The sequence below is a fragment of the Meriones unguiculatus genome, chromosome 5 (genome assembly GCF_030254825.1).
Source record: "Meriones unguiculatus strain TT.TT164.6M chromosome 5, Bangor_MerUng_6.1, whole genome shotgun sequence".
Classification (NCBI taxonomy): Eukaryota; Metazoa; Chordata; class Mammalia; order Rodentia; family Muridae; genus Meriones; species Meriones unguiculatus.
Genome location: NC_083353.1, coordinates 106,368,227 through 106,394,141, shown reverse-complemented (window position 1 = coordinate 106,394,141; position 25,915 = coordinate 106,368,227). Strand labels below are relative to the sequence as shown.

General features: G+C 37.9%; 1 protein-coding gene across 5 annotated transcripts in view; it reads right to left on the bottom strand.

Moving 5' to 3' along the window:
* The window catches only part of Pparg (peroxisome proliferator activated receptor gamma), a 129,843-nt gene that overhangs the window by 102,196 nt on the left and 1,732 nt on the right, over window positions 1-25,915 (bottom strand). For 4 of the 5 annotated variants that reach the window (XM_060383968.1, XM_060383967.1, XM_060383969.1 and 1 more), the window contains one exon: window positions 5,609-5,671. The gene's annotated coding sequence lies outside the window, so the exon portion shown is untranslated. Of the gene's footprint in view, window positions 1-5,608; window positions 5,672-21,022; window positions 21,042-25,915 lie in introns of those variants that run through there. The other variant, XM_060383970.1, reaches the window with a different exon arrangement.

Here is a 25,915-nt window from a genome sequence, read left to right as displayed (position 1 = left end):
TTAGGATAATCTTTTCTAGTTCCCACCATTTGCCTGCAAATTTCATGATTTCCTTGTTTTTAATTGCTGAGTAGTATTCCATTGTGTAAATGTACCACAATTTCTGGTTCCATTCCTCAGTTGAAGGACATCTGGGTTGTTTCCAGATTCTGGCTATTATGAATAAAGAGGCTATGAACATGGTTGAGCAAATGTCTTTGTTTTATACTTGAGTATATTTTGGATATATGCCTAGGAGGGGTATAGGTGGATCTTGAGGAAGCGCTATTCCTAATTGTCTGAGAAAACACCAGATTGATTTCCAAAGTGGTTGTACAAGTTTACATTTCCACCAGTAAAATGGAGGAGGGTTCTCCTTTCTCCACACCCTTTCCAGCATATGTTGTCACTTGAGTTTTTGATCTTAGCCATTCTGATGGGTGTAAGGTGAAATCTCAGAGTCGTTTTGATTTGCATTTCCCTGATGACTAAGGACGTTGAGCATTTCTTTAAGTGTTTCTCTGCCATTTGATGGTATATACTCACTTATAAGTGGATATTAGACATAAATTATAGGATAAACATACTAAAATCTGTGCACTTAAAGAAGCTAAGCAAGAAGGAAGACCCTGGATAAGATGCTCAATCCTCATTCAGAAAGGCAAATGGGATAGAGATGAGAAGAGGGAGAAAACAGGGAACAGGACAGGAGCCTACCACAGAGGGCCTCTGAAAGACTCTATCCAGGAGGGTATTAAAGCAGATGCTAAGACTCATAGCCAAACTTTGGGCAGAGTGCAGGGAATCTTATGAAAAAAGGGGGAGATAGAAAGACCTGAGGGGACAGGAGCTCCACAAGGAGAACAATGGAAAAAAAAATCTGGGCAAAGTGGTCTTTTCTGAGACTGGTACTCCAACCAAGGACCATTCATGGAGATAACCTAGAATTCCTGCACAGATATAACCCATGGCAGCTTGGTCTCCAAGTGGATTTCCTACCTAGGGGAACAGGGGCTATCTCTGACACGAACTCAGTGGCTGGCTCTTTCATCGCCTCCCCCTGAGGGAGGAGCAGCCTTACCAGGCCACAGGGGAGACAATGCACATAGTCCTGATGAGACATAATAGACTAGGGTCAGATGGAAGGGGAGAAGAACCTCCCCTATCAGTGGACTGGGGAGGGCATGGGAGAAAATGAAGGAGAGGCATCAGAGGGGAGTAGCGAGGGGGCTACAGCTGGGATTCAAAGTGAATAAATTGTAATAAATTAAAAAAAGAAAATGTTTTGTGATTGTGGTATTTTATTTTAAAATATTTTCATAGCCTTTTAAGAATAAAAATGTTTTAGAATAAAGTGATAAGAGGGAAAAGAAAACAAATGAATGTGATAAAGGTACATTGTTTGTATGTTTGAAAACCTTGTGATGAAACTCATTCTTAGGAGAGAGGTGGGAAATGGGGGAGGGAGAGGGTGAGTGGTACACAGGCCTAAAATCCTAGCACTTGGGAGGTGAGACAAGAGGACTGCCATGAGTGTAAAGACAGTCTGAGCTATATAGAGCATTCTAGACTTGTATAGAGTACATGAAGTCCTCTCTTACAAAACGACACAGGGGCTAGAGGTATGGTTCAATGGTATGAGCATTTGGTGCTCTTCCATAACACCCAAGTTCAGTTCCCATGCCCACATCAGGCAGTTCACAACTGTTTGTAAGTCCAGCGTCCAGCTCCGGAGGACCCAACACCTCTGTTTTCCACATACACACCTACACATAATTAAAGTTAATAAAAATGAATCTTAAAAAAAAAACCCACAAAAGAAAACAGAAAAGACTGTAAGCCTTGACTACAGCTCTGGGTATACTTAAGAGTCTGGAAAGCCCTGGGTCTAATGCCCAGCACAATCAAACTAAGAAAAAGAAGGAAAACACAACAAACCCATTAGCTAAAATTCGAAGTCATTGATTTTAGCTTCACATGTCGCTGTGAGCATACCAACTGCCACCCTTTAAGATTTCAAGCCGTGTGTCACCAGTACTCCAACCCTGAGGCTCTGGATCCAGGGGCAAGCAGATCAGCGAGGCAGAGCTGTGTGAAGAGACAGGCCCCAGTACTACCTGTGTCATGTGAAGAAACCAATTAAGATTGTTGTGTCCTATTAGTAATTTACAGAATTGTGATTCACTCCACCCAGCATAACCATAGTTAAATCTCTGTCATAAAATCACTGGGAGCAAACAAGTTTAGATATCTTTAACCTATACTTTTTTTTCCCCCTCGCCATCAGTTAACATATTCCTTATGGGGGCTTTTCTTTGTTGAGTAGATTCATCTGCCTTAGTTGTAAATTAACCCACAAGTATCTCATTGGGTTTTTCTTTGAACTTCACAGTTTATGGCACAAGGGCCATTTAAACTGACAGTTGGCAAGTTATGGTCAGAAAATCACCCCTGGGTTTTAAAAAACCTTCCCAAGGGTAAAGGTACCGTAGCAAAGAAATGGAATGTAACTACTGAAGACATCTGTAATTTTTTTTATTATAGTAATATAGACATATATTTACCATTTTAACTATTTTCACTTGTTTCAAGTCACTTTGAAATGTCAGTTTAGTGGTGTTAAGTACATTCACAACGGTGAGTAGGCGTCACCAGAGCTTTTTCAGTTTGCAAAAAAGAAACTGTTCCCATTCCAAATTCATGCCTCATTCCCAGCCCCCAGCCTCACTAGTCCTCACTCTACTTTCTATGACTCTAACTGCTTTAGGTACATCTACTATTCTGCCTTTCACCTAAAAACTGTTGACTAATGTAGTTTACTAAGTTGGTTAAACATGCAAGCAAGTTAAAAAAAATTCAGGGTCAAATTCCAAATACTTAGCATTTAATTTTCATGGCAAATAACTGAATTTAGACCGTTCCTTCAGATGCCAGAGTGCATATTTGCCTCATTTTGAAGTGTTTGGGCTCTCTATTTTAAACCACTTTAGGCTTTTCTAAGGTTAAACAATTTTCAAAGCAAACAAAGTTGTTATTGATTTCCTTTAAACATTTAAGCTCTCTTATTGTTACTTGTGCACACTGCACTCCCTGACGTTCTGACCAATATCAAGTAGTCTTTCCCCATCTTACTGTTTGAATATAAGGTTCTAGGTAATAAAGGCAGGGGATCAAGAACTTATGGATGAGGTTTTAAAAAGAAATCTCAGTTCTTGTTTGAACATTTGAATCCTATCTGGTCCCCAACTGGATTAAACAATTTTCTAGAAGGTACTTCCCAGGAAAGTACACACTTGTGAAAGTTGAGACCTATTTTCCCCTATGCTCAGCTACTGGTGCTGGGTAACAGACATACTTGCTAGGTAGATGTTCTAGCCCTCTGCTGTCCTGTACACTCTTGAGGAGTTTTCAGCACCAGTTTCTAGGAGGCTGCAAGTAACTGGTTGCTACCTGAAGTAAATTTAATAGAGACAGGTTTGTAGAGAATGGGGTGGGAATGCATAGGAAGAGAGTAACTGGGGGCAGCTCAGTGGGAGAAGGCTATTTAGCCTGCATTTCCTGGGTTTAGCCTCTAGCATAATTAACAAGCCACTCTAGGGAGAGGGGAATGTACCTGCCTCATACCTCTGGCTTGTTCATGAATTACAAACAGAAACTCTACTCTTATAAATTAGTGAAAACCAAGAGGAGTAATTATTTGGTACTTTCCATGTAACTTTTTAAAGCTTCCTATTTAAATGGTTAGGGATGTAACAGTGGTAGAATACTCACCCAGAAAGTACAAGGCCCTGAGTTCAATCCCCAGAACTGTAATAAACTGAATGAATACTAAATAAAACCACAACTAAAACATTTTATAGCTGGGAACTGATTTCATTTAAGGCTTACCTAAAAGGTAAAAAGACAACAGATCTCCATCTTGTGCATCTTTCCCCACAGGTCACGTATTCAAACCCTTGCACACTCATCAAAAACAATAAACTTATAGAATAATATTTACTCCTTTATTTGGATTTCTCCAGTTTCCCCCCTAGTATTAGTTCCTCTTCAGCTCCAGTATCTAACACATTCATTTGCCATGTCGCCTTGCCTTCCAGGTGTGTGACTGTTCCATCGCTGCTTGTATTTTATGCCTCTGAGGCTATTGAAGCATGTTGCTCAGGTATTTTTAAAATGTCTCTATTCGGGTATATCTAATGCTTCCTTATGATTCAGCTGAGGTCCTGGAGGTTTGGAAAGAAGACCAAACATGTCCCTGTGTCCCTCTCAGGACACCTCACAGGGCAGACAGCTCACTGTGTCTTACTACTGTTGATATTGGCTGCTTGGCTATGGTTGGTGTCTGCCAGAATTCTGCACTGTAAGTCTCTTCGTTTGTATTTATAATTAACACACATTGGGGAAATACTTGGAAGCTGTGCAAATATCCTGTTTCTCCTTTATTTCGTACCCACCCAAACTAAAGTCAATGCTCATTGGTGGGTCCAGCCTGCAGCAGCAGTTGCTGTGGTTCTCTGACTACTTTCTGTTGCCTTCACTCCTCACTAAGTTCTTCTGAAAAGAAGTCATTCTCTCTATATCCATTTATTATTCATTTACTTTGTAATTAGTCACTCGGGGAGCTATAATACAGTCCCACAGTTAGTGGTTTTATTGCTCAGATTGTCTCAGCTTTGGCTACTGGGGGCTCTCTTTCTACCCTCCTGACTCTTATGGAGAACACCTTGGCTTCTGGCACCACATAGGTCTCCAGGATTCTGCTCGACTGTTTTTGTCTCAGCTTTGGAATCAACCCCATCTACAAAGAGCTCCAGTTTCTTCTGAGAGAAAATGGCATCTGAACATCACAGTTTGGTTTGCTACTGAAGAGGCTCTTATCTAGGTCCTCTCAAGGGAAAGAGCTAAGGAGCATGTATACCTGCACTGACACACATGCTCATGCAGTCTGTGTTAATTTATGAATGTATTTTATCTGACAATTCTTTTTCCAATGCATCTGCAGGTTTCAGAAAAATGGACCAGACTGTGACTTTCGTTATTGATTATAATCAATTGTCCTAAAACTACAGAAAGCTTCAGAGTGACTTATGTATCCAGGCAAAACAAAACAAAACACACACACACAACAACAACAACAACAAAAACCATACTTAGTGACTAAGAACTGCCTCAGCACACTAGGATCAGGTTCTGAAGGGATGATAGACTTCATGGAATTTTATCTACAGGCTCTAAAACTATACCCCATGTTAGTTAAAGTCAGCAATTTTCCTTGAAAAGAACATGTTTGGTATATATGGGCCTACTTCTGTCTGACCAGAGAGTAGGGTTGCATGGCCTCTGAGGGCCAGACAAGATATATTTATCTAACTTTAACCATAAGTATAAGCATCTGAAATAATGCACTTGCAGTCATTACATGGATATAAGAATAAGAGGGTTATTTTTAAAAGATTTGTGTAATAGCTCAACTTCTAGGCCATTTTCCTATCTTTGTTTTGTCTTAGACAAGTATGTTATTATGAACCCCACTAACTGGTAAACTATGTAAAAAAAAGTACTGAGGTAGTAAAAAAAAATTAAAAGCTTTTAAATACAAATTCAATATAAGAAATTCTGATATACATACCTGTAAAGGGTGGTCCTTGTTTTAAAAATTGGATATCAGTGGTTCAGTTAGCTTCTTTCAAATCTGAATAAATAAAAAGAAACAATATTTTAAAAATTCATTTATATTCCAAATCCTCAGAAAACCCTGGCTGCCAAAATGTAAATAAAAATATGCACATTAATTTTCATCTCTACTATTTGCTTTCCCTGAGCAGGTAAAGCTTTATGTTCTCTAGAAATGACCAACACACCATCAAATGAGTCATCATGCAGGACCAAAACAATCTTCTCAGAATGGTTGCATAAAAGAGACAAAGTATTTGTTCTGCTTCTCTTGTTTTACCAGTAGAGTCACTGACATGATGCAAAACTCCTTTATTGTATCCATTTTATGCATCAAATTAATAAAAACTATATCACTATTTAGATGTAGGAAAAACTAGATTTTTAAAGGGATTCACAATCTGAAAAGATTGGGGGCCGAGGGCTCTGGGTGTGACTTACACACCAGAAGGTCTGCTGTCCATATCCAGTTCCAAGGTGGAGGAATACAAGTTTGATAAGAGTTATACATTGCAAAGGTGATGTTTACTGAAATTTGATTTCATTTGGAAATAGGTACATAGTTGGGAAGTCTAAGGTCACAGTAGAGTGCTCAGCCTGCTTGGGCATGGGAGATGCAGCACAGGCCATGCTAAGCAGACTTTTCAGAGGAAAGTCCAGAAAGCAGACTATCTAAATAATGATTCACATCCTTGTCTCTCAAAAGGGCTCAGAGAGCTCAGAATAGGACATTCTGTAAAGACAAAACAGCATCTGGTGCCAAAAGCCTCATCAGGAGGGCGGGAGAGCCCTGGCATGCAGATCCAACATTCTGCAGTCTGACACACACAAAACTCTAACACTCACTCTTTTGACTTCTTGGGACTGACAGAAACTTTTCTGTTACTTGATGAATGGTGTAAAAATGTTACAGCATGAAGATGAATGGTTTTCTCATTCTGTTATTTCTTACATGAAAGAGCATGAACTACAGCCAGTGAGCTTTGCTTGTTGGTGCACCAAAGCAGCATGCAGCACTGCTGCTTGGAAATGGGAGTGTTTCAATGCCACCTCAATCAATACCAATAGCAAACTGCAGTTCTGTTCTCAGAACAGGACAGTCTCTACAGGAAGAGCTAATTTCTTAGCACTTTCTGCCTGTTTTTTTTTTTTGGGGGGGAAGGGAGAGTGACTTCTGACCTCTATCATATGATTTGCATAAACACTAATTTGCTAGTCAACAGTGAAGGCAGCATCTACACACAAACTGCTTATTACATATGTTTGACACATGGAAAACTACTTTATCCATAAGAGATCACTACTCTGACTTTTAAACAAGCATCTAAGATAGAAAAAGATTCAAAAATATGAAAACAAAAATATCAGTAGATAAATTAATTAATAAAATCATGACCTCAAAAAAATTTTAAGGTTCTAGGTTAAGATTAAGTGATACTAGTTTCCTTGATACTTGTTCCTGCTCCTCTTTAAATATATATGATTTCATTAAGAATTAGGCAAAAAGAAAGTAATTTTGTTATTTTTAAAAAATGTTCATGCATTGTTTTCTCTCTCTTCTGATGTCTATCCCATTTACCTTTCTGAATGAGGATTGAGCATCTTACCCAGTGTCTTCCTTCTTGTTTTGCTTCTTTAGGTGTACAAATTTTAGTATGATTATCCTATATTATATGTCTAATGTCTACTTATAAGTGAGTATATACCATATGTGTCTTTCTGCTTCTGGCATACCTCATTCAGGATGATCTTTTCTAGTTCCCACCATTTGCCTGCAAATTTCATGATTTCCTTGTTTTTAATTGCTAAGTAGCATTCCATTGTGTAAATGTACTACAATTTCTGTATCCATTTCTCAATGGAGGGACATTTGGGTTTTTTTCCAGATTCTGGCTATTACAAATAAAGCTGCTACGAACATGGTTGATCAAAAGTCCTTGTTGTATACTTGAGCATATTTTGGATATATGCCTATGAGTGGTATAGCTGGATCTTGAGGTAGCACTATTCCTAATTGTCTGAGAAAAATGTCAGATTGATTTCCATAGTGGTTGTACAGGAAACAGGACAGGGGCCTACCACAGAGGGCCTCTGAAAGACTCTACCCAGCAGGGTATTAAAGCAGATGCTAAGACTCATAGCCAAACTTTGGGCAGAGTGCAGGGAATCTTATGAAAGAAGGGGGAGATAGAAAGACCTGAGGGGACAGAAGCTCCACAAGGAGAGCAACGGAACAAAAAATCTGAGTAAAGGGGTCTTTTATGAGACTGATACTCCAACCAAGGAGCATGCATGGAGATAACCTAGAACCCCTGCACCGATGTAGCCCATGGCAGCTTAGTCTCCAAGTGGATTTCCTACTAAGGGGAACAGGGGCTATCTCTGACATGAGCTCAGTGGCTGGCTCTTTGATCACCTGAGGGAGAAACAGCCTTACCAGGCCACAGGGGAAGACAATGTACACAATCCTGATGAGACCTGATAGGCTGGAGTAAGGGAAGGGAGGAGGACCTCCCCTATCAGTGGACTGGGGAAGGAGCATGGGAGGAGATGAAGGAGGAAGGGCAGGATTGGGGGGGGGATAAGAGAGGGGGCTACAGCTGGGATTCAAAGTGAATAAATTTTAATAATAAAAAATAAATTTAAAAATGCAAAAAAGGGAAAAATTTCATGCATATATTTTGATTATGTTCCTTCCCATCCTCTATATCCTCACACATCCTTTCCCCATCCAACTTCATGGTCTTTCTCTCTTAAAAAAATACACAAAAATGTGAAAACTGCTATTTACTCAAGCTTGTGATACCAAGAGTTATAGCAAACAGAAAACAAGGCCAGCTCCTACTACCTCTGGGGGCATTCAGTATTCCAACCATCACCCATATGCTATCACAGTCTCTGTATCCACTCAGACTGCTCTGTGTCTTTAAGCCATAGTCTACAGACACGGATGTCCCAGGACAGACACAATCTAAGGACACTGTATCGAGCGCCCTCATATTTTATGTTCATTGGATGGTCAATCTATTTACAATCCCTAAAACCCAGAGATGTAGGCTGTGAAGAAACAGATCACTGCTTCACACTTACACAAAGCTCACAATTGGCCAGGCTATTTCTACCTACTCATTCAACTACTTCATATAAGAAGCCCTGAAATAGGATTTTCTACAAGATATAAATGCAGGCAAAGAGCAATTTATTCAGATTAATTTGCCCGAAATGGAATAAACAGTGAGAATTTATCCAAGAGATAGAAAAAAGGAAATTATTGAAAACTTATCCAGGAATTATATCCCCAAAGGATTTCAGGTATAACTCAGTGGTAAGCCAACTGACTACCACTAACAAGACCCTCCGTTCAGTGTCCATTGCTGCTGATAAAAACAAAACCCTCTCCCGAAAGGTAATTTTATAGGTGTTCTTTTAAAATGCTACAGAAAGATATGCCTTATACAGTCTATGATACCATAATATTGATACAAACATTTGACCCTTACCCTTCCCCCACAAAAATAAAAAACAAAAAAAAAAGAAAAATGGGGCTATTGAAGTGGTTGTAGATAAGAGAGCTTTCTCACAAGCCTGATGGCCTATGTTCAATTCTCAGATCCCCTATGGTAGGAGAGAACCAGCTTCCACAAGTTGTCCTCTAACCTGCACCATATGTACATGCCACAGATATGTATATATACATATATATACATACATATATGTATGTATATATGTGTATATGTGTTTGTGTATATATACACTATATATAAATATATGTATATATGTATACATGTGTATATATATATACACACACAAACACATAAAACAATGTTAACAAAAGCCCACTGAAAAATGTCAGTCCTATTTCTTAATATCAATCTAAAAGTATAAGTAAAACTCATTAATTGGGTCCTATTCCAAAAAATCCTACGATGACATTGAAATTATCTCAGAAAAGCTAAGGCAATTTAATATTAAAACTTAATAAATACATATAAAGATATTAGCCAAAATTTAAAACAAACTATACGATTATCTCAAAGCATACAAAAACAGTGTTCAATCCCGTTCTTCCTTTGGATTGGGGATGTAGCTCAGTGGTAGAATACTTCCCTAGCATTTTCAAGGACCTGTTCTTATAAAAACTGACAACAATATGTCTCAAACTTACAACTAATATGCTCTTAATTGTGAAACATGACAGTGCATTTCCTGAAGTGTAGTCTATAAATAGCCAGTTCCTCTTCCAACAGTGAAGGTTTCATTAGAAAATAAATGTGTGTGTGTGTGTGTGTGTGTGTGTGTGTGTGCATATGTGTGGTGTGTTTTGGAGATTTATAAAAGACATTAATATGTAAATACTCTACAAACTTCACAATTAAATAAAAACATCATCAACAGGAACCTACTTAGCAACATTATTTCCAACTTCACCCAAATACTGGATTCATCACTTGCCATTTTCCGTTCCTCCATACATTGCACTAGGGTGATGTCACACATCTTTCTACCGAAACTAGTTACAAGTTGCTTCACTGTTAACCCATTACATTTCTTGATTTCTATGGTTTTCCAGTGGTATGCTAGAAAAACTAGCCTTCCAGACATGAAGAAAATGCTCTGGAATGGGGGCTCGTGAGACAAGGATTTCAAGCTTTCAACACAATGTCTCTGAGGCAGGATGTCTACCAAACAGATACAATGACAAACAGAGATGACAAACCTCAGTAATGTAAGAGCTAGGAACTATACTTTTTTAATGTATCTATTACTTGTTTTAACATAACCTGTAAGATCCACCTGCCTCTGCCTCCTAACTACTGGCATTCATCACCATTGCCAGGCAGAGAAAGTATTTTAAAGAGTGGTTAGTTGCCCTGTCCCCAGTGATTAATTTAATTAATAGTGGAATTTCTAAATATACTGCAAAGATTTGGTGATCTTATTTGCCTTGTCACAAACAACACAACGACACATTGTATTTTCAAGTCACAGTCACACACTAAATTGATTTGCAGTGAACTAAAACAATTAGCCCACATTACACCTGAATGTGGTTACACTTGTGCACATCTAATTGTTCCACAAGGCATGGTTGTGTGTGGGTGTGTGGTTGTAGATATTTCATTCTCTGGAAACTCAGATAATGTAAAATTAGGCTCTTGTGTAGGCTTGGTGGCTGGGCTTAGGTTGCTTGGATTCAAATCCTGCTTTTCTTATTTGGCAGGTTAGTTTGTCTCTGTTCCTATTTCTTCACTGACCCGAATAATATATGAAATATACAACATGCACCCACCTTCTTTTGAGACAGGGTCTCCAATAGGTCAGACTAACCTCACATTCACTATGTATCCAAGGGTAACTTTGAATTTCTGGTTTTCCTAAGGCTGAAATACACCATCCCTAGTTTATGAAGTTCTGGAGATGGAACCCATGGTGCTTCGCATGCTAGACAAGTATTCCATTAACAGATCTACATCCCACCCCAGTATATAATTTTAGCATTGTATACAATATATGACTTTTGGAAGAATAAAATAAGATAGTATATCAATGTGCTTTAAACAGAGCCTGAAACAGAGTTGATGATCAATAAATATTAATGAAATTCTCAAAAACTAGCCTTTTTTTTTTTTTGGTGCTTGAGTTAATTAAGAAAATTGTCCTTAAGGAAGATGGTTAAGTGACATTTTGGTTAAGGATTTAAACTATGTGATAGGCTAAGCATGATAATGAATGGTTAAAAGAAAAAAAAAACAAACCTCATGCTCTAAGCAGGAAATCACACTCATTTATAAATAATTTTCAAACTAAGTTGCTCTAGTGAGTAATTCTACACAAGAAAGTTATGAGAGAGATTGAGGACTGGAAGACAGAATCAGACTGTGGGCGTGAAATATTAAAGCAATGGTTATCTGTTTAGCATCTGCTATTTATTACTGGCATTCTAGACAAGGAGCTATAGGATAAACATGACAGACTCTTGTGTAACTGCACATGTGAGGAAAAGTAACAAAAAATCAGTGGCTCAAGGATCATCTGCTCTCTGTGCTATTTGGAAAAAGAGGATGGAAATGGAAGTCGTTAGAGACAGTCAAGAGTTATCTCAACAAGCTACTGTGCTTTGTAAGCATTTACAGTTGTACTGGCTGGTTTTGTGTCAACTTGACACAAGCTAGAATCATCAGAGAGAAAGGAGCCTCCAATGAGAAAATGCCTCCATAAGATCCAACTATAAGGCATTTTCTTAATTAGTGATCAACGGAGAAGGGCCCAGCTGATAGTGGGTGGTATCTTCCCTGGGATGGTGGTCCTGGGTTCTAAAAGAAAACAGTCTGAGCAAACCAGAGAAAGCAAAGGCCCTTCATGGCCTCTGTATCAGTTCCTGCCTCTAGGAGCCTGTCCTGTTTGAGTTCCTGTTCTGATTTTCTTCAATGATGAACAGTGCTGTAGAGGTGTGAGCTGAATAAACCCTTTCCTCCCCCAGCTTGCTTTTTGGTCATGTTGTTTCATCACAGCAATAGAAACCCTAATCATAGCAATGGAAACTCTTCCTACCACTATGCCTATTCACACTATTTTTTCTTGAGATGTGTCATATACTTCATATAGCTGTATAATGTTCAATAAATGTTTAATAAATACTTGAGAGCTTACTATATATCAGGTAACGTTCTAGGTACATGTCAAAATTTTTATATACATTTTGGTGAAAAGCATTACTTGTTTTCATCATACACCATAAAAGGTGAGGAGTCAACTTTTTAACAAGGTATTTTACTAGAGATGAGATGAAATGTTTTTTTTTCCTTCTGCAGAGAACCTGTTACTTCACCTGATATTATAAGCATAATACCCATGAAAATAATACCTATGAAAATGCCCCTCATCTGGGTTAGAACATTCTAACATTTCAGAAAACATACTGATGATATCACTCTTCTATACAAGAGTCTACAACTTACCATGTTATAAAATGCAACTAATCAGTAATAAGTCTAGTAACTAGATGTTGATAGAAAAAATTTGCTGTTTATGATAACTAAGTTAAATAGGCTGAATAATAAAAGCTACCTATTTTCACAATCAAAATAGCATCACACTTCAGTTTGGAAAAGTTTCCCGCCCCTAGTTAAGGGCCTATTGGAAATTGGTAGTTGCTGGGAGAGGAAAAGTCAATTTATTTTAAGAGTATAGTCCCTGGTAGGTCTACCATGCTCCCATGGAAGGCCATACAGCCAAAAGTATATAGGCAGTACAAGCTGGACTTGATGGGTTAAAAAAAAAGACACAAAGTTCAATGGTAGTGAAGGAAGAATAGATCTGTGAAGAGTCATAGAGTGAATGTGATCAAAACACACTACATGAAATTCTCAAATAACTAATTTTTAAAATGAAAACAAAACAAAAAAAACCAGCACCCCCAAAATATTCCCATGTGTGCAGTCATACCAGGTCTTGTTTAACCATGACATTACATCACAGGAGTGAACACAAATGACTTAAAGGTCAGCAGCTTGACTTAGATTTACGTAACTCACTTCTGTAGAAATTTGCATTACTTGTGAAAAACATCACGTGAAACAGGAACTTACTATAAATATTAAAATTGGAAATAAATGAATGGCTGAGAAAGCAATGGAAAATAATAGTTTCTTTAAAAAGAATTGGAGAACTACTGAGTGTTGGGGTGTGGGCTCATGGGTATAGCATGTGCTTAGCATATAGGAGGGACTGGTTTCAGTTCCCAGCAAGACATAAAGATACACAGACACACACACAAATCCAACTGTGGAACTGAGTGTAGGATACATTTAAAAATCTAATTTGCACATGCATTTACATAAGCTTATTTACAAATACTGATGAAAAAGCTAAAAATCTAGAATATGTTAGCTAATTATGTTAGCCAATATATTAGCTAATTATGAAGGAAGTGTGTTCTACTAGCTTACTAGCACAGAAAGAAAATCTTGGCAGCTTACAAGTCTCCTCAGTCATTTCTCATTAATAGGGGAAACCATTAATGCCAAAGCATTTTCTGTACTTGAGGCACCCTTTCCCAGTGCTGGACAGCTATAGTTATTACCATTCTTTCCTCACACTAAGCTAAATTCTGACTCTCCATGTCTGGCTACCTTTTGATAAATAAAGACCATGTGACAGTTCCATAAATGGACCAGCTCTGTCTTACTTACTGTTACAGCTCCGTGTCCAACATATAAAATGATACAGAGAGAGAGAGTACCCTAAAATCTGGAAGAGTTTAAAATCTGTCTTCAAGACAGCATGGATCTAATTTAAGGTGAAAGTCCTTCTCTCTGTAGTATACCATGAATACTTTTTTGAAAGGTCAAATCATGTGTTGAATCCTATGACAACATCACCTCAAAGCTCTCCTCTCCTTTCTCCAGGTCAGTGTGCATCAGTGTCTAGACTATGCCTTTGCCTCAGAGCACAGCACAAGCAGGGCTTTGCCTTCATTCCTGCAGGTGTTCCACACATTATGTCCAGATTTTGTAATAGCTTTTTGCTGGCTTTCTCTGCACACAGCTGCCAGGTTAATCTTTGGACTAAATCACCTTTAACTTCTTCTTAAGATCTGGAATCTCCCCACTGCTAAGATAAAATCCATACTCCTCCATCTGCATTCCAGACCACTTATCATCAGTCTGAAAGATCTACATTTCCAGCCCCTTTTCTGACTGTTCATAGCCCTGTAGTCTCCACCTCAAGCTGGTTCATGCAGAGCCCCCCAGGGCTGTGTTTAGTCACTATTCCAGGCTTCGTTTTCTTACCCTGGAGATTCTTTTTTCTTTCTCTTTGACTATATCAAGCCAGGAACATTCATTTTTAAGGAAACATAAAATGACTCATTTCAGAGTATAAAATAATATTAATATATTATACATATAATACTATATAATATATTATATAATATTATATATCTAGTATATGCTTTTCTATTTTGTTTTCAGTTGACACATGATGATTGTATACAGTATAGGGCACAGAGTGATATTTCAATTCATGTATACAATGTGCAGTGGTCAGATCAGGGTCTACAATATTGGAAAAGCCATATAGCCAGGAAGTAGCCATGTGGCTTGGCAGTCAGCTGCTTGCCTAGTACATGCACATGGGCCTGGTTTTGATTGTCAGTGCTGCATTGAAAAGTAAAAAAAAAAGCAGCTCTAAGTCTCCTTCTATATAGTTCCAAAGCATCCTCATCACCAAAGGAAACCTGCATTTATTAAGCAATGACCCCACCAACTGATCTACTTATATTCTTTGTGAAATGACTTACTCTGTTTGGCTCCATTGTTGTTTCTTTCTCTGTACATTTTGTTTGTTTGGTTTTTTTTTTTTTTTTTTTTTTGGTTTTCTTCAGGCTACCCTTTTAATTCTTGAACTTGCGAACTCTTCTCTGCATGGCTTTTCCTGGCTCCTTTGAATTTCAGTCACATTCATTTTCAGCCCTGAATCATTATATGGCTATGGGTTGCTGGTTAAGCATTTCAACTGCACCCTTTTTTTTTTTAAATTTATTTAACTTTATTTTATGTGCATTGGTGTGAAGGTGTCAGATCACCTGGAACAGACAGTTGTGAGCTGCTATGTGGGTGCTGGGAATTGAACCTGGGTCCTTTGGAAGAACCGACAGTGCTCTTAACCACTGAGCCATCTCTCCAGCCCCAACTGCACCCTTTTTGACTTAGGTGGATTCAAGGCTCCTAGATAAGGCACTTTGTGTCTTTCTCTGAGTCAAGAACCTAATCAAACAGGGGTTTAATTCCTTCAGTGAAGCAAGACATGAGAGAGTACTACTAAGATGAAACTGAGGTTTGGATAATTAAATGAGAGAGCATCTCAAACCCCTTTTAGCTCTTTATCCTTCCTGTAGTGCTCTTTCTCAGGAAGAAAGGGGTCTGTGTTTGTCTAGTCAGTGTTTCTTTGCCCTAGTAGCTGAACAGGTGTAAGAACAGGAGAAAAACGGCAGGTTGCCCAAGGGTGGAGAGGGTACAGGTTCTCTGTATTCATCTGTAGCAAACAGACTCCTACCTTCATTCCATATCTACAGATGAAGGCCTACCAGGAAGAACTGGGTGTTTAGAGTCGTCACAAGGCAATATTTTAAAAAGGCTCATCTTTTGTCTTTGCTTTTACATGTAAATCAGTTTCTCAGTCTGATACTTTGAAGTTCATAAATACAGATATTCCTTGGAAGAGTTTAACCATTAAATAACCATGGTGATAGTACTTGTGGGTTATATGTGAAAAAGTGGAGCAATTAAATTACTGTTTATTAAAAACGGGGTGTGGTGGCATACACCTTTAATCCCCTTACTCAGGAGGCAGAGGCAGGCAAATCTCTGAGTTTGAAGACAGCATGGTCTACAGAGTGAGTTCTAAGCCAGGACTACACAGAGAAACCCTGTTGAAAAAAATTATAAACCAATGGATAGGTCAAATTTTGATGGTGTTTTATCTAACCTGACAAAAAGTATGAAAGGGAATCAGACTTACATGATGCATGGGTAGTAAGTCTTAGAAACATTTGTGTTGTGAATTATAAACTTTCCAGCTGTAGTACTGAACAGAATTTGTCACAGTTGCCATTGGAAATGTACAAATAGGAATGCAAAAACAGTGCTTGGGCCCCTAGGCCATTATGAAACCTGTTCTTCTGACCACGACAACAAAAAGAGCTAACGCAGAATGTTGAAGTCTATAATTAACATTTTTCCCCTTTTCTTGTCTTACTTTTCCTGGTCCAGAATATCAGGGTGAGCAGAGAGAAAGTTATTCCTGACATTAATTCCACATGTCCTAAAGAATGTGAGTTAACACTAAAAAAGATCAATTCAGGGATTTCCCTTAAAAAATGGGGTGTAGTAATATTAAGAATAATACATAAATAATACTGGAAAAGCACCTACTTGTTCTTAAAGTCAAGTTTAAAAGGATAAGTAAAATACTTAGGCTGCACCTGTCCCCTGCTGGAGGCCGGAACCAGGGAAGGTATACAGTGCACAGATAGCTAAAAAGAATGACAAGAACGATAGTGCACATCCATATACTTTAATAATTCATGACAGAAACATAAAAATGAAGAGAAATGACAACTACCCAAAAAAATCAGCAAAATGTAATCTGTGAAACAGTAGTCAGACTGTATCACAGATTACATTTCAGAGTTTCACTTAGGTGAAGATTAAGAAATGTTTGAATATCAAAAGCTGGTGATCAGGGTAAATCTTTTCCATACACTCTAGTACTTAAAGCTTTGTATTAGTATCAAAACCAAATGAGTCATCTCTACATATTTGTTAGGTTCCGAGACTGTTCTGAGAAGCACAGTGAACACGTGGAGTGGGTTGTGTGGCTGGTCATGCCAATATGCTATATGTTCAATCACTGTCATTTCTCATCTCTGGCTGAATCAGGGTCTTTAACCACCTAGTGCGGGTTTGTGATCTCTAGCTCCCCAGCTCCAGCCTCACTATGTGGCTGTGTTTTTAGAAAACAGATTTGATGTCAAGGTAAAGGTAGATGGTTCGGAAAGTCAGTGGTCACTCAATAGGGGTGGTGTTTGTGGAATACAATAAACATACTGGCAACATTTGCCAAATCTGAAAGTTTTGATTATTCCTAAATTGAGGTTCCCTCAATATTCCACAGCACTGTGCGAGGGCAAAGAATATATTCTATTTGATTTTACATAAATGCCTTTAAAATGTGTGTGTATATATATATATATATATATATATGCATGCACATATATATATGTATATGTATGTATATATATTATCTTAGCTTCAAAAGAAAGTGACAAGAATAATATATAACCTGGGGCAAAGCCAAAAGCACTTAATTTTCCACCCTGGAATTTCTAGAACAATACCTCAGAAAAAAAAAAAAAAAGGAAAAGTCCAAGGACTATTACTGTACACTGTATGCATTTATGTAAATATATGTGATCTTTGCACTGCTCACAGGGATTTAAGGAAACATACTTCTTGCTCTTTCCAAGCCATTTTCCTTTAGGATTTCTACCACATCCTATGAAGATCGCATTGATAAGGGAAGCTTACCTTAACAGGCTTCTGGGTCCGTGGGTATTTATGATAACATGTTCAACATTCTGCCAGGAGTTGGAAAGCCAAATAACTCTCTCATGAAGTCATTCAATTTTAGAGAGAGAGAGAAAACAAAGAGCATAATACCTACACATATTTTTTAAGAAAAAATTTAAAAATGAGAGCTTTAAGGGAAAGTAATTCTGGAAACTCTTTTTAAAGTTCCATTTGACAGCACAAAGTAAAGATTAAAAAGATCACGGGCCATAAGGAATCTGCAACATTATCTGGGCTTGGTGGTGCACACTTAAAATCCCAGACCCAGGAGGATCCCTGTGAGTTCCATCTCTGTGGTCTACAAAGAGAGTCCAAGACAGTCAAGGCTACACAGAGAAACTCTCGTAAACACACACACACACACACACAAAACCAAAACAGAAAAGAAATCTACAAAATTTAATCTTACTTAAGGTTATGAACATTATGAGGATTTTAAGATTTTTTTCTCCTTCCCAAATAAATAAATCATGAAAAAATTGCACAGGTAAATCTAATATGTAAAACAGAACTAAGTGTGAAATGAAATTTGAGTATAACAGTAAAAGACTCATACAGTGTTTTTACACTTACTTAGCCAGTGGGTTCTTATGCTTTGCCTTCTTTTCTGATCAGGATCACAGAGAAACTAAAACATTTAACATTTTAGTTTCTAAATGTTGTTAGATATCGGTGTCACTTCCAAGTACGGTTTTTAGATAGGATCTTACTGTGTGGTTCAGGCTGCCTTTGAACATGCAATCCTGCTGCCCAGCCTCTCAAGTGCTGGGATTGCAGGTGTATACTGTATACACTGGTTCAAATATGGGTTCTCATGACAATGCTTTTACAAAGTTCTTGTATGAGGATTTTTCTGTATCCTCTGGTGCTCTGAAAAAAGTCTCAGAAGTGGGGGTATAGAATTAGTGTGCAACACACTGCCCAATTACTTTCTAATTAGCCTGAAGTAAATTTCAGTGACATCAGGGATACGTAAATACAAATTTCTTCAGCTTCTAAATCATAGTGTGCTGTCCACAGGAACTTGCATGCTAGACATCCCCTCTAGCATTGAGCCACACCCCTGGCTGCAGTCTCCAAATCAAGAAATTTTAGAGTAAGAAACAAAACTGTTACTAAAAACTCACCAGGAAAGGCTCATTGTCAACCTTTATTAAACTAGAATTGAAATATTGCTTTATTTACTAAACATAGAGCGGTCTTCCAGGGCTAGATCCTTCTGTGCATAAAATCCTATCTTTGAGACTCAGGATTCCTACCTGCCACTCAAAGACAAGAAGAACCAATGAGACCCTGTCTAGGATATCCAGTTAGCTACAGCAACAGCAGCTATGGGCAACCAGTTGGCCTCCTTGACAGGAACTCACAGACAACAGCACTGAGATTTTCTAAGTGGTCTAGCAGGCCAACGAGGGTAATTGTTACGGGATAGTTCTCAGGGAGTCTATGAAAGAAGTGAAATATGGCAAAGAACTTTACATAGGCTACAGACAAGAGTATAGCCTTATAAATCCAGGCTAGCCCAAATTCATTGTGCAGTGTTGAGGATTATGGGAAACCCACTCTGATCTTCCAGTCTCTACCTCCTGAGTGCTAAGATTCCAAGTTGTTTGTTTGTTTTAAATGTGGTACTGGGTATAGAATCTAGAGTGTTCTGCGTGTGAGACAAGCACTCCACCAGCTGAACTACATTCCTAGCCCGCCTTACTGTTTTAGAAAAATTTACTGAGCGCCTACTAATCACTGTGCGATACGCTGGAGAGGGAAAGATGAATAAAACCCCACTAGTACCCTTCCTTCAAGAAACTTCTCATCTATTACTTTCACAATCCTAAAAGCCAGCAAATTTGAACACTGTTGAACACAAAATTTAAAATATTATATTGCCTTTAAATAAAATCAGGATGTTACTAAGTCATTCCAAATGCTTCGAGGAAGCATGTAGCAATCTTCCATTGCCAAATGCTTGCCTGGGTGCACTCTCTACTTCTCTGGATTATTCTGACATATGCAAATAATTTTTTGAAGCTTCAACTTCACTTATATTTATATCATTCACATGTTTGTTTTTTCTTTTATAAACCTTATCCAGTATATAAAGCAAGAAAAAGAACGCATATGGGTACACTTTCCCACACACTCAAAAGCTTGTTTACATGGGTAACTATCACTATAAGAAAGGGACAATATATAATAGGGTGAGGCTTTAGGTTTCTCGGTTTTAGGTTCATAAACTGGAAAAGTTATATAAAGCACCAATGACAGGTAAGTAGTATGCTTAATACTGGGTTTGAGGTTGGCCATTCTTAAGTCCCACCAACTAACTGATTTACAGAGCTGATAAGACTGATGTTAAGTTAGCCATCAAGCTTTGGTTTCTAACAGAGCCTCACTGAGTTGCTGTAATTATTTTAAGCCAAAGGAGAAGAACACAGAATATGTGTGAAGTGGATCTGCCAGAGCATTAAGCATCATTTCTCCTTCTTAGGCAAATTTTCTGCTGAAGTGATTGAAAAACTTTTTTCACTGCAATCTGTTAAGAAGGTGCGTCAAACATCTGGTAGAACTAAGTCACAGAGACCGCAGGGAATTGGTGTGACATCATGAAGGAAATAAAGGGCTTAATGACGGGGTGATAGTATAGTGCTTGATTACATTATCTGCCAGCTCACAGCTCTGAACTTTGATGACGTTTCCTAGGTAAAATGCTATTGCTCAATAACTGTTTGTTTCCTTTTGAGCTGAAAATAGTTTGAGGAACATCTGCAATCTCCCTTGATTCAATTTTTTTGATTATGTTTATTTATTGTGTTCAGAGGACAACCCTCAGGAGTCCATTCTTTCCTCACACCATGTGGGTCCCAGGGGACCAAACTCAAGTTGTCTGGCTTTTACCCACTGAACCACCTCTTAGGTCCTTGTCTTGATATTTAAGAGAAAAACACATGCATGCAAGGTGAGTAAACAAATTATCTTTTTTTTTTCACTGCTATTCCAATATAGTTGGTCTCATGTATATTTTGCTGCCAAGGACCATTTATTACCTTATTCTTCTTCCTCTCTTTTAACTCGCTTTATCCAATTCCACATGTGAGCAAATCTCCCTTCCCCAATCTTTCCACATGTGAGCAATCTCCCCTCCCCAATCCTGTCCTTCCTCCTCCTCCTAAGTGCAGTGATTATAGGCATTTGCCAAGTGTGATTTCTACTCTCCCTTTCCAACTCCACATGAATGTTACCTGTGTTTTCGGGCAACAAGAGATCAAGGAAGAAGTTTTCTTTTTGCTGATAGTGACGTGGTCAGTTAATTCTGCTTGAACACTGGCTCTTAAAAGTGGACTCCAGACCTTTGAATGACAACAGCACTTTTAGTGGTGGAGTGACAGCTGTAGGGGTGGAGTCAAGGATAAGGAGTTCTTTCCAGTTCTTTATTCCAGCACTCAGTCTCACAGTTCTGTGTTTCCTAATTGTCCTCCCTATAAAGGAGAATGTATTGCTAAAACACACAGGATGAGAGAATAACCTGTCTCTACTCCCTATGCTAGGTTCTCCACATAAGCTACTTGAAAGCCAGAAAGGGGAACAGCAGTGAGAGCCAACCTTAGAATTTCAGTGACTCTGTAAGTCTGAGATGTCATCAAGGAACAGGGTGAATTCTTTCAACCTAATCTTACATTGTAGAACATGGTAACTACACAACTGGTGCCTAAGAGCAGAGAAGACCAGGACCTGTATGTTCCACTCCTACACCCTCCTACTCAGGGTATTCCCCCTTCTCTCCACTTCCTTTATGTTGCCCTTATCCTTATCTGCCACAAACTGAGAAGGACTCCTCACTCCCAGGTCCATGCCAATCTGAACTCTTCTCAGGGGTCAGATAATTTGTTTTAATACATTTTTATCTCTATATTATAATTCCAGATAAGTCTATTGATTAAGTTTTTTAAAAAGTAGTTAAACCCAGCAGTGAACTACTTTTGAAAATAATAAGGTGGGGCTGGAACGATGACTCAGCAGTTAAGAGCACTAGCTGCTCTTTCAGAGGACCCAGGTTCAATTCCCAGCATCCACATAGTGGCTCATAGCCATCTATAACGCCAGTTCCAGGAGACTGGAAACTCTCCTTCCAGCCTCTGTAGATACCAGGCATATAAATGGCATACAGACATAAATGCATGCAAAACAGCCATACACATAAAACATATAAGCAGCAATAGCTGGAGAGTGATGAAGCACTTGCCTAGCACATACAAGACCATGGGTGTTCAATTACCAGTGCCTCAGTGCAAAATATCCAGAACAAAAACAATAAAGCAGAGCACTGCTTTGCACGTGAGGGAGACAGGGTTTGGCTTCCAATAATTAAATAAATAATGAAAAAATTATTAACTACAACAGAGCCTCATTATACTATCTAGTTTAAATCCTGCCTGAAAGGTTTAAATTTATTGTAACCAATACAACTTGCAAGGATTGATGACATCTTTCTTTTGTGTCTGGAACAATACAGTGGAGAAAATTCCATTCTGCTCATCAAAAAAGATATCTTAGTTACTGTCCTAGTCACTGGGGCGCTTGAAAGGAAAGCCAAGACTCTTAGGAAGCTCCAACAGTACTTGCTAATAAGAGGGCAGAAATCAATGAGAATCCAGGCTCCCATTCCCAAAGGAAAATACACAAAGACACTCAGTCCTACTTATAAATACCAGCTTGAGCCTCTTTTTGCCTCTATACCCCAATCTTGCCACTTCATCACTACTAGAGCCTGGTAATTCCAGGTCTTAGAAGTCTTTTTTTTTTTTTTTTTTCCAGCATGCAGTTCAAGCCCTACAGCAATTTTCCCCAGCAATCCCAGTGCAGCACACAGGCCTCTTTAGCCCCCACTCAGCAAGCATGCAGCTCACCAAGGCGCGGCTTGGGGATAGGCCCATTTAGTCTGAGTTCATTTCGTGTATCTGAAACCGTCTTACAGTAATACGTGTTAGCTAACCCGTGGAGGGCTTCAAACGCATGGTCATTTACATGCTTGTCCAGTTGTTTTCTGCCAGCTAGAGAGTGGTTTATTAGTAGGCACAAGAGACTTGTCAAGCTTTTTAGAAGGCCAATTTGGGTAATTGTTTGTTGCAAAAACAAACAGTTTTAATGACTAGCCCAAGACATCTTTGGTCTTTTAGGTGTCGGTAGTAGACAGTGGAGCTAAAGGATACTACTACGTTTGGTAAAACAAACTTTCCCTAGATAACATGTTCAACATTCTCAAAGTGTGCCATAAAAATCCATAAAGAACAGTGCTCTACCAAATAAACGCATAAGCCTGCCGCCCTGAAAACTTAGTCCTAGCACAAAGACCACTTGTCTATGAAGGACTCACAAAGACAGAAGAAAAAAAAATAGTATGCTTGTTTTCGTCCCAAATCATCAGGGAATAAGGAATATACTTTGAAGCTGAAAACAGAATATTTCTTGAGTTTGGCTATAAAAATGATAGACATTATTATCTTTCTTAACAGTTATCTCAAAAGTAGTAAGAGGGAAAACTGGTCAGATCTGTGAGTACGTTAGTGCTGACCTAGATAGCCGTTGTCTTTAGGATATCAGCTCAGTTAAATTCAGGGCCAAGCTCTTATCATTTAAGATATTCAGCCTTGCTGATAAAAGTCTCAAAACCATACCAAAAACAAACCAACAAAAACAAAGATTAACAATTTTAAAGCTTTTCCAATTTTCCAAGTATGAAAAGTTAGAAAGAACATAATAATTGAAATAGTTAAACAGCACAAACATCCACACCCTAAACAGAATATTTGAGATTAAACTATTGATGTGTATATATAATTGAAGAGAAATAGAATAAACCTAGGTCTTACGACAATGACTTAGGGATAGACTATACCAGTGGTGGATATTATCTTATCATGAATCATACATTTCACCAAAATATGGCCTATTATGCTTGAGATCTCTTAAATGCAGTTAAGTGTGGGATAAATAAAATTTAAAATATGTCAGTTTATTAAATAATAGCTTTAAAATATATATCCTGTATAGCTCTCCAAAATCTACCTCTGTATCATGAAAAAAACAAAACAAAACAAAAAAAACCCCTACAAATAGTAGACAAGAAACCCCAGGAAAAAATTTAATTGAAAATAAATTTTGAAAAACCTCATATACTACGAAACTAACTAATACATGGTATATGCGGCCTCTCTGTGGTGGCGAGATGGATATTAACTGATCTTGCTGTTTTTTGGTCAACTTAATGACCTTTGTAAGCAATCATGCCGCTGCCCTCTTTTGCTGCTTTTAGGCATTAAGAAAGTGAAGTTAAGTAAGAGATAACAGGGAAATATGCCACAGAAATAAGAAAAGCAAGAAAGAAATTCAGTTTGACAATTTGTGGGCTGAGCATATGTTTAAAATTACATACTATTGACTTAAATAAAATTGTTTTGACTAGTTTAGTATTTTTAAAAAATCTTCTACCAATATTTACTTAGTGGAATCCAATGAAAGCAAAAATTTCTTCCAATATTTGCCTCACAGAGAATATTTCCAAGTTCAGATGACAATAAATTCAGCAGAAAGACAAAAATTAGAATGACCAACACATTCTGCCATATGCACTGGGCACCTATAGACCCTATGAAAGCTTTGAAAATTTGGCAAAATTATTTTAACAAAATTTTTATGAAAGTCTCTTATTATTAGCTTTATAATCTAGAAAGGAAATGAAATACACTGCTAATACTTATATATGTGTTCACAGTGGTGCTTTTACAAAGCTTCCACTCAAGGAGGATCTTGACAAGGCCAATGACAAATACTCTTATTTTCAGAGAATTATAGGTGAAAAAAAATTATTTGTTTAAATATGTAAAACTGACTAACTGAAAACAGTTAGTTGCATACTCAGTATCCATTTCTACATCAAAAGTTTAAAGTCGCACTTTTTTCATACATAAATTTTAAATGTCAATGGGATTTTGAAACTAATGACACGATTTTTTAAGCGCAATATGCACTTTTTAAATAAAAGTGATTCTGAAATTTGTAGTGATATGAATGTTAAGAAAACCAGTCCCTTTAGATGAAACATTATATTTAATCATTAAAAATAGTTATCAAAAAATGTCAGTGTACTCTTAAGTTGAATAAAAGATATGATGCTTCTGGGTATTTTAGTTCTAATTTGTTTTGAAGAACTAATATTCTTTTAAATATAAAAGAACGAGGAAACAACATCTTAAAAAATGCTTCGGCCTGGAGTTATCCACAACTTTAGACTTCACTGGTACCATTGCTTTACAGCAGTTTTAAGAGTATGAAACTTTTACATATGAAAAAAAATTTTTCCTTAAAAATAAAACTGTCGGCAATCTTTTTCTTTCTAGTGACCTGCAAAAGATTGAGACGACCACCAGTCGCTTCTTAGATCTTCTCACTGAAGATACAATTCTCAGCAAATTAAATATGAAATGGCACTTAACTTAAAGAAGGACATTTACACAAAACTCACAGTAAGATAAAAATGGATGGCTTCAGAATATGTTTCACTCCAGCTAATATATGACACTGATGTCAATTTCTCGTATATTAAAATTTACAGTATGGACACGTATTTAACCTTCGAGCAAATTTGGTTGAAGATAGACAACAGACGACTTATTTTAAAGCTGAAACTGGATCTTCTGAAACACCGCGCTACACGCTCTTATCTTCTATGAGTGTCTCCATCAAACTTTCGAGAGAAGAACCTCTTTGAGAAGCCATAGTGAATGTCAGTGCCTGCACTAGCCAGGTTTTTAAAATCATGTAGCACCTGGAGTTCGTTACATTTTTTAGTCAGCCATTGATCACTTAGCTATGGACAGGAAGACTCCCACAGAGCACCTGATATCTTTGGGAGACCTGCCCAAGTCCAAGACTAAGTTATTCATTTAATAACTCCGGTTAACAATTTGCTTCGTGCATGATAATAAAGAGTTGACATAACAATAATGGACTTCAAAATCAAGAGGCTTCCCAACTGTTAGCTATCCTACAACTTGGCTCATCTGGTTTTGTTTTCAAACGATCCCTTAATTGTACATTCTTGTCCTTCATCCTGCAAAGAAGAGAAATTTTAGCTT